The following is an 8,685-nucleotide window of genomic DNA, read 5'->3' on the forward strand; positions in this document are numbered from 1 at the left end:
TAGTCCTCCCGGATGATCTGTTCTGCATAAAGGTTGAAAATGTATAGAGACAGAGTACATCCCTGACATACACCCTTCCTGATTTTGAACCATGCAGCGGCTCCTTGCTCTGTTCTGATGACTGTCTCTTGGTTCAAGTATAGGTTTCACATAAGCACAATCAAACGTCCTGGGATTCCCATTCTTCTTTAGAGTCAGCCACAGTCTGTTGTAATCCACAGTCAAATGTCTTTACATAATCAATGAAACACAGATAGACATTCCTCTAGAACTCTCTGCTTTTAGCCAAGATTATATATATATATATATATATCTCCTTCTAGCTATAATATCCCTAGTACAACTGCTTCTTCTAAACCCAGCCTGTACATCTGGCAGTTCTCTGTTGACATGCTGCTCCAGTCATTTGTGGATACTTTTCAACAGAATCTTGCTTGTATATGATATTAATGATGTTGTTTGATAATTTCCACACTCTGTCAGGTCACTTTTCTTTGGAATAGAACAAATATAGATCTCTTTCAGTCAGTTGGCCAGGTGGTTGTCCTCCAGATTTCTTGGCACAACTTCCAGATTTCTTGGCACAACTTAATGAGTGCATCCAAGGCAGTGTCTGTTTGTTGAAATATGATACGCCATCAATTCCTGTAGCCTTGTTTTTTGCCAATTCTTTCAGAGCAGCTTGAACTTCTTCCTTCATCACCACAGGCTCTTGCTCATAAGTTGTTTCATGAAATTCTTCGGTGTCAGCCAATTCCTCTGATACAGTGACTCTGTATACTTCTTCTACCTTCTTTTAAGGATTCTTGGATCATTTAATATGCTGCCCAAAGCATTCTTAAGTACTGCCACTCATGGCTTGAATTAGTTTTCAATTCCTTGAGCTTAAGAAATGCTGAGCGTGTTCAGTCCTTTTGATTTTCTGATTCCAGCTCATTGTACATTTCATTATCATACTTTGCTTTGTCTTCCCAAGCTGCCCTTTCAGTCCTTAATTTCTTGATTTCTTCCTTTAACTTTGGCTTGTTGGCTCTCCAATGAAATATTCAGAGTCTCATATGACATATATCTTGGTCTTTTCTTCCTCTTCTGCCTTTAATCTAATGACCTTTTACATTCTTCATGGATAATATTCTTGATATTCTCCCATAGCTCATGTGGCCTTTGCTCATTGGTGTTCAAGGCCTCATATCTGTTCCTGAGATGATTTTGAAATTCGAGTGGGATAGGCTTAAGGTCAAATTTTGGTTCCTGTGGATTTGATTTCTTTTTTTTTTTCAACTTCAGCTTGAACTTGCATATGAGTACTTGGTGGTCTGTTCCCCAAACAGCACCTGGCCTAGTTTTTACAGCTGATATTGAGCTTCTCCATGTCTGCTAGTCCAAGCGATAGTCTAAGTGTGCTCTACTGTACATAGGGTTTTCGAAGGCCTATCTTTTTGGAAGTGGATGGCCAATCCTTTTTCCTAGTCTGTCTCAATCTTTAAATGTATATAATAGTATCTGACAGACAAGCATTCCACAGAAAAGAACAGATTAAAGACAATTGCCCAGTTATAACAATGACCAATAGAGTCACTGTTACAGCCCATCGATGCTTCCTTATTCCACCACCAGCCCTTCCTCCTTTTGCCTACACCATTCAATACCCATCTCCCATTGACCAGCCCCTGATGTGATGGCCTAAGTCTCAAGCCGTCAGGATTTCTGTGATTCTGAACATATCATGCTGCTGTGAATCTCTTATGATACAGCCAATATGACTTCAATTTAAAGTTCTTAAGTACAACTGTAATGTGCAACTTCCATTCCAGGATTGCCTTCTCATGGGTTAATACTGCTTGTCTTCCATTTGAAGCTAGCTGCTGTGGCCCTCAGGCCCCAAATCTTTTCTGGCAATGCTTCGGGGTGTGTCCTGGCCAATGCAGCTTGAGGTTACCTGCGTTAGAATCTGGAGATCAGGCATCAGGATTGGTGGAAGAATCATCAACAACCTGCATTATGCAGATGACACAGCCCTGCTTGCTGAAACTGAGGAGGACCTGAAGTGCTTGCTGCTGAAGATCAAGGACTACAGCCTCCTATATGGACTGAAGCTCAACATCAAGAAAACAAAGATTCTCACCACTGGGCGAATTGGCAGCATCAGTATGGATGGTGAAGAGATTGAGATAGTTAACAGTTTTAGTTTATTTGGCTCCATGGTCAATACTCTTGGTAACAGCAGCCAGGAAATCAAGAGACAAATTGCATTGGGAAAGTCGGCTGTGAGGGATCTCTCAAGAGTACTGAAGAGCAGCGATGTCAGCCTGGAGACTAAGGTGCCCCTGATTTAGGCTATAGTCTTTGCAATTACGTGCTATGCATCAGAGAGTTGGACAGTGACTAGGGTTGATAGAAAGAGAATTGATGCCTTTGAGCTGTGGTGCTGGAGAAGAGTGTTGAATATACCATGGACTGCTAGGAGAACAAACAGGTTTGTCCTGGAGAGGGTGAAGCCAGAATGTTCCTTGGAGTCAAGGATTCTGAAGCTTCGTCTGACATATTTTGGGCATGTTGCAAGTCCTTGGAGAGGGACATCATGTTTGGCAGAGTGGAGGGGTGGCGAAGGAAAGGAAGACCTTTGATGAGATGGATCGATTCTGTGACTAGAGAGGTGGGATTAAGTGCATTTGAGATGGCTAAGTTGGCACAGGATAGAAGAGCGTATAGAGCTCTTGTACATAGGGTCACTACGAGTCACAAGCAACTCGATGGCACATAGCAACAACAACAACATCGAGCTTCTCCAGTGATTCTTTCCACAGATGCAATCGATTTGATTCCTATACGTACCATCAGGTGAACTCCATATGTATAGCCTGTATTTTTGTTTCTTATTAAAGGTATTTGAAATGAATAAGTCATTGAATGTGCAGAATTCTGTCATTCTATCTCCAGCTTCATTTCTGTCACCATGTCCATGTTTTCCAAATACTGATCCTTCTTCCCTGTTTCCAACTTTTGCATTCCAGTCACCCATTATTATCAGCACATCTTGATTGCATATTCAATTGATTTCTGACTGCAAAAGTTGATAGGAATTTTCTTGTTTCTCTTCTTTGGCTCTAGATGTCAGTGTGTATATTTGAATGATACAACTTCCTTGTATAACTATGGATATTATCCTGTCACTCACCACATTGGATTGCATGATGGATCTAGAAATTACTTTTTCAATTATGAAAACAACTGTTTTTTCTTATTTTTTCATCCCCAGCATAGTAGATCATATGCTCATCTGATTAAAAATTCCCATGCCAAGCCATCTCATTTTGCCAACACCTAGTATGTCAATATTTATGTGTTCCATTTCTTTCTTAACATCTTATTTTTTCTACATTCATGCTTCTCACATTCCACATTCCAGTCACTAGTATCTGCTTACAACTGTTCCTCCTTCTTCATTCGATAATGTCCTTACTCCATCCGATCACCTTGTTTTGGAAAGGAAGTAAATATGGATCTCTTCCAGTCAGTGGCCATGGGGTTGTCCTTTGGAATTCTTGGCACAGCCTGGTAAGTGCGTCCAGGGCTGCACCTCTTTCTTTAAATATGCCAATTGGCATTCCATTAATTCCTGGGATCTTGTGTTTTACACTTCCTTTGGTGTAACTTGAACTTCCTCATTCATCACCATTGCCTCTTGGTCGTATGTCGTTTCATGAAATTCTTCTGTGTCAGCCAATTATTTTTGATACAGCGACTCTGTGTATTCCTTCCATCTTTTTTGATGCTCCCCGGGTCATTCAATATTCTGCTCATAACATCCTTAAGTATTGCAACTCACAGCAACTCAGTTCCTTCAGCTTAAGAAATACTAAGCGAATTCACCTCTTTTGATTTTCTGACTCCAGCTTTTTGCTCATTTCATTATAATACTTGATTTGTCTTCTCCAGCTGCCCTTTGAAATCTTCTGTTCAGCTCCTTCCTGCTTTCTTCCCTTTGCCTCGGTTTTGTTGTACTCAACGAATCAAGAGACATACACTGCAGGATTACGGGTGAGGTCCTTTATTAACTGCACAAAGGATGGGTCCCAGCAAAGAGGCAGGATGCCCCCTTTGGCGTCTGTCAGGAAGTTTTAAAACTCATCCCAAGTGCTGGGCTGCTTACTACAGCAGTCTGCCTTTGAAACACTTCAAGGACACAGAGATACATGGACAACGTTTTGCTGATGAAACATATCAAGGGTTCATGGAGTGCAAAACATCTACAGACAATAGAGGTTACTATTTTGGGAAGCAGCTCAAGACAAAACAAGAAGGCCTGGGGCAAAAAATTCCCACACAGGGATTTAGTAATAAAATGGAGTCTGCTTGGCTTCTTATTCCTCACTGGTTTTTATATACATTTCAAACCTTTGCAATTTCAACAGGGAGTGCCTTCAGCTGGTAAAGGGTAGTACTGGGGCTTAAGAACTAGAAGCTTGACTGCCTGGATTTGCAGCCTGATATATACCACCAGGCCATTAAATAGACCCAACGGTCTTGCTAATTGCAGATAATAGAGTAGTTAACCAGGGTGACCCTGAAAACGGCTGCTGGTATCATCCTTCTTCTTGGGCAGTCTTTAGGTACTTATTCTGGATATTTTCTCGGACCATTGCTAGGGTCTTTTTTATGACCCCTGACTGATTAACATAAAAACAGCTAGTTTCTTACAGTGCTACACAGAGCCCACCTTGCTTCATGAAAAGCAGGTCAAGTCCTCACCAGTTCTGCAGAACTGCCTCTGTTAAGGAGTTGACTTGGTGTTCAAAGTGTGATATGGCATTTTTAGAAAGCTTAAGTCTTGGCTCACCTGGTAGGATAGGGCCGTAAAAGATTTGTCCTGTAGAATGAGGGAAGAAATTCCTACTGCTGTGCCTAGGCCTCCTGAGAGAGGAATTAACACAGGGACTTGCCTGGGCCTTTCTGGGTTATTAGTAAGTTACAGGTGCTGTCTTCTTTCTTCTCTACTGTGTATCAGTACTTGGAGCAGAACACATATCAAGATACAAAACTCTTGGACCTGCTGATCATCCTTGTCTTGCATTCTACTAGTGGCCATACCTTTGGTCAATCCCTCAGTGCAGGCAAATCAGGATTCCCCTGGTGCTTTCAAATAAGGTGCCTCTCTTAGTGTCGAGAAACTGGTTTTGTTGAGAGGAGTTAGAGAGGGAAGAATAGGGGGACTTGTCTAACCTATAGCTGGGGGACATGAAACAAGACCCCATCCTAACCACATCCCCTAAGGTCAGGGAGGTGGTAGTGATATCAAAAGGACAGTCAGAAAGATTGATAGAATTGGACTATTTGTATGTCCTATTCCTACATAATAAGGGAGTTGAAGGTCTAATTAAAGCCAGCAGTCCTGTGCTACCTCAGGTGACGAGGTGTTTACAAAAGTGTGCATAGATTTGATTAGGCCCAGGAGGGGGACTTCTCATGGAGTTACTGGGGATTTGAGTTCACTGTTTGTGGGGGTGTCCAGGGTTGATGTCACAGGTAAGGAACATATGCTAGAGGCACAGTGGCTTCAGGTCCTACAGGGTTAGTTAGGTTATTATTTGGCCCAACAGGTTTGAGGGACAGCTTTGGGTGTCACAGGGTGGGATTGGATTGAAATTTCTATATCTGGGTCTTTTCCTGTGACAAATAGTCTGGAACCATAAGTTTGACCCACTCCCCATATATTTTTCTTCTGGGCTTTCCAGACCTGGAACATAATGGTATTGCTACTTCAGTGATGGGATTGCAGTCTTTCTGGTGGGCCACGGGTGGGCAAGGAGAAAAGTGCAACAATGAATGACTGGACATACTAAGTCTCTGTAAACTTTCATTGTTGTTGTTCTTGTTGTTATGTGTTGTCGAGTCGCTTGCAACTCATAGCCACCGTATGTACAACAGCCCTAAAGTCTGCTCTGTCCTGTGATAATCATACTGTTTCTGATACACCCATCCTGATTACTCCAATCACTGAATCAATCCACCTCATAGAGGGCCTTCCTCTCCTGCGCTCTCCCTTTGCTCTCCCAAGCATGATGTCCCTCTCTAAGGACCGGTCCTTCCTTACAACATGTCCAAAGTATGTCAGACAAAGCCTCAGAATCCTTGCCTCCAAGGAGCAGCCCAGTTTAACCCTCTCCAGGGGAAATCTATCTGTTTTCCTAGCAGTCCATGGTACATTCAATACTCTTCTCCAGCACCACAGCTCAAAGGCATCAATTCTCCTTCTATCCTCCCTAGTCATTGTCCAACTCTTTGACACATAACAAGTGATTGCAAAGACCATGGCCTGTATCAGACAGACTGTAGTCTCCAGAGAGACACCATTGCTCTTCAGTACTTTGGAGAGGTCCCTAACAGCAGACTTTCCCATCACAATACATCTTTTAATTTCCCAGCTACTGGTGCCAAGAGTGTTGACTGTGGAGCCAAGCAAACTAAAGCTGTGAACAATCCCAATCTCTTCACCATCCATCCTGATGCTGCCAATTGGTCCAGTGGTGAGAATCTTTGTCTTCCTGACAGTGAGCCTCAATCCATACTGAAGGCTGCAGTCCTTGACCCTCTACAGCAAGCGCTTCAGGTCCTCCTCAGTTTCAGCAAGCAGGGTTGTGTCATCTGCATAACGCAGATTATGGCTAAATCTCCCACCAATCCTGATCCCACATTTCTCCTTATAGAGCCCAGCCTCTTGGATAATCTGTTCTGCATACAGGTTGAAAAGGTATGTGGACAGGACACATCCCTGGCGTACACCCTTCCCAATTTTGAACCATGCAATGTTTCCTTGCTCTGTTCTAACGACTGCCTCTTAGCCCAAGTATAGGTTTCTCATTAACACAATCAAGTGTTCTGGGATTCCCATTCTTCTCAGAGTCAGCCACAGTTTGTTTTGATCCACACTGCCAAACGCCTTTGCAAAGTCAATGAAACACAAATAGACATTCCTCTGGTATTTCCTGCTTTCAGCTAAGATCCATCTAATATCAGCTATAATATTCCTAGTACCACAACCCCTTCTAAACCCAGCCTGGACTTCTGGCAATTCTCTGCTGATGTGCTGTTCCAGTCGATTTTGGATAATCTTCAGTAGAATCTTCCTTGCATGTGAAATCAATGATATTGTTCGATAATTTCCACACTCTGTTGGGTCACCTTTCTTTGAAATAGGAACAAATATACATCTCTTCCAGTCAGTCGGACAAGTGGTTGTTCTCCAGATTTCTTGGCACAACTTGGTGAGCACATCTAGGGAAACATCTGTTAGTTGAAATATGTCAATTGGTGTACCGTCTATTCCTGGGGCCTTATTTTTTGCTATTTCCTTCAAAGCAACTTGAACTTCTTCCTTCATCACCATAGGCTTTTGCTCATATGTTGTTTAATTAAATTCTTCTGTGTCTGCCAATTCCTTTGGATACAGTGACTCACTATATTCTTTCCATCTTCTTTTAATACTTCCTGGATCATTTAATATTTTGCCTAAAGCATCCTTGATTATAGGAACTTGAGATTTGAATTTGTTCTTCAGTTCCTTGAGCTTAAGAAATGCTGAGCAAGTTTGGCCCTTCTGATTTTCTAATTCCAGCTCCTTGCACATTTCATTGTATTATTTTGCTTTGTCTTCCCATGCTGCCTTTTTGAAATATTCTGTTCAGCTCTTTAGTATTTTGAATTATTCCTTCTGCTTTGGCTTCTCTGCATTCCAGTGCAATATTCAGAGTTTCTTCTGACATCATTTTGGTCTTTTCTTCCTCCTCTGTCTTTGTAATGACCTTTTACACTCTTCCTGGATGATACTCTTGATATCCTCCCACAACTCATCTGATCTTAGCTCATTAGTAGCCTCTTGAATATTGGAGATATGGCCTGAGAGTTCCCCCATGGCTCGCTGCAGGATAGAGTATTCTGACACTATATTCACAAGAAAGTCTATTCTCTGGTCCCCTACTTTCAGGGTCACTGCTGTTTCCTGGAGGCCCCACTTATGAGAACCGTGGCCCCTTCAGTCATCCTTTGGGGCAGAACCATTCTCTTGGCTCCCTTTCTGTTTGGCCTTTCATTTTCCTAGTGTCTTTCCTCTTTACAATAAACACACTGATTTTCCCCCCAATTTGGAGTGGGGATCCTTTCATTGGGGTTTGTTCCTTTGACCTACATTTGCTTCTGGCTGAGCCTGTAGGGCAACAATTATCACTTTCCCCGGCCTTTTGGTCACTTTTTCTTCCAGGGGTTCCTGATTGTTAAAGATTCTGTGCTATTGCCACTAGCTCTGACTCTGGCTTTCCTTTAAACCCTTCAATTCTCTGCAACTTTCTTCTCATGTCTGGGGCTGACAGCACCACGATTGCCAAATTTACCACCCGTGCATTTTCAGGCACCTCAGGATGAATAGGGGTGTGTGCCTCATAGGCAGATCCAGGCCAGAGTCTTCACAATCTCTTGCTATGTGTCAGAGAGCTGGACAGTGACTAGGGATCATAGAAAGACAATTGCTGCCTTTGAGCTGTGGTGCTGGAGAAGACTGCTAGGATAACAAACAGGTTCATCCTGGAGAAGGTGAAACCAGGCTGCTCCTTGGAGGCAAGGATTCTGAAGCTTCGTCTGACATACTTTGGGCATGTTGCAAGGAGGGACAGGTCTTTGGAGAAGGACATC

Source organism: Elephantulus edwardii, unplaced genomic scaffold, assembly GCF_000299155.1.
Source record: "Elephantulus edwardii isolate Elephantulus edwardi_28Jun2011 unplaced genomic scaffold, EleEdw1.0 scaffold00064, whole genome shotgun sequence".
Taxonomy (NCBI): Eukaryota; Metazoa; Chordata; class Mammalia; order Macroscelidea; family Macroscelididae; genus Elephantulus; species Elephantulus edwardii.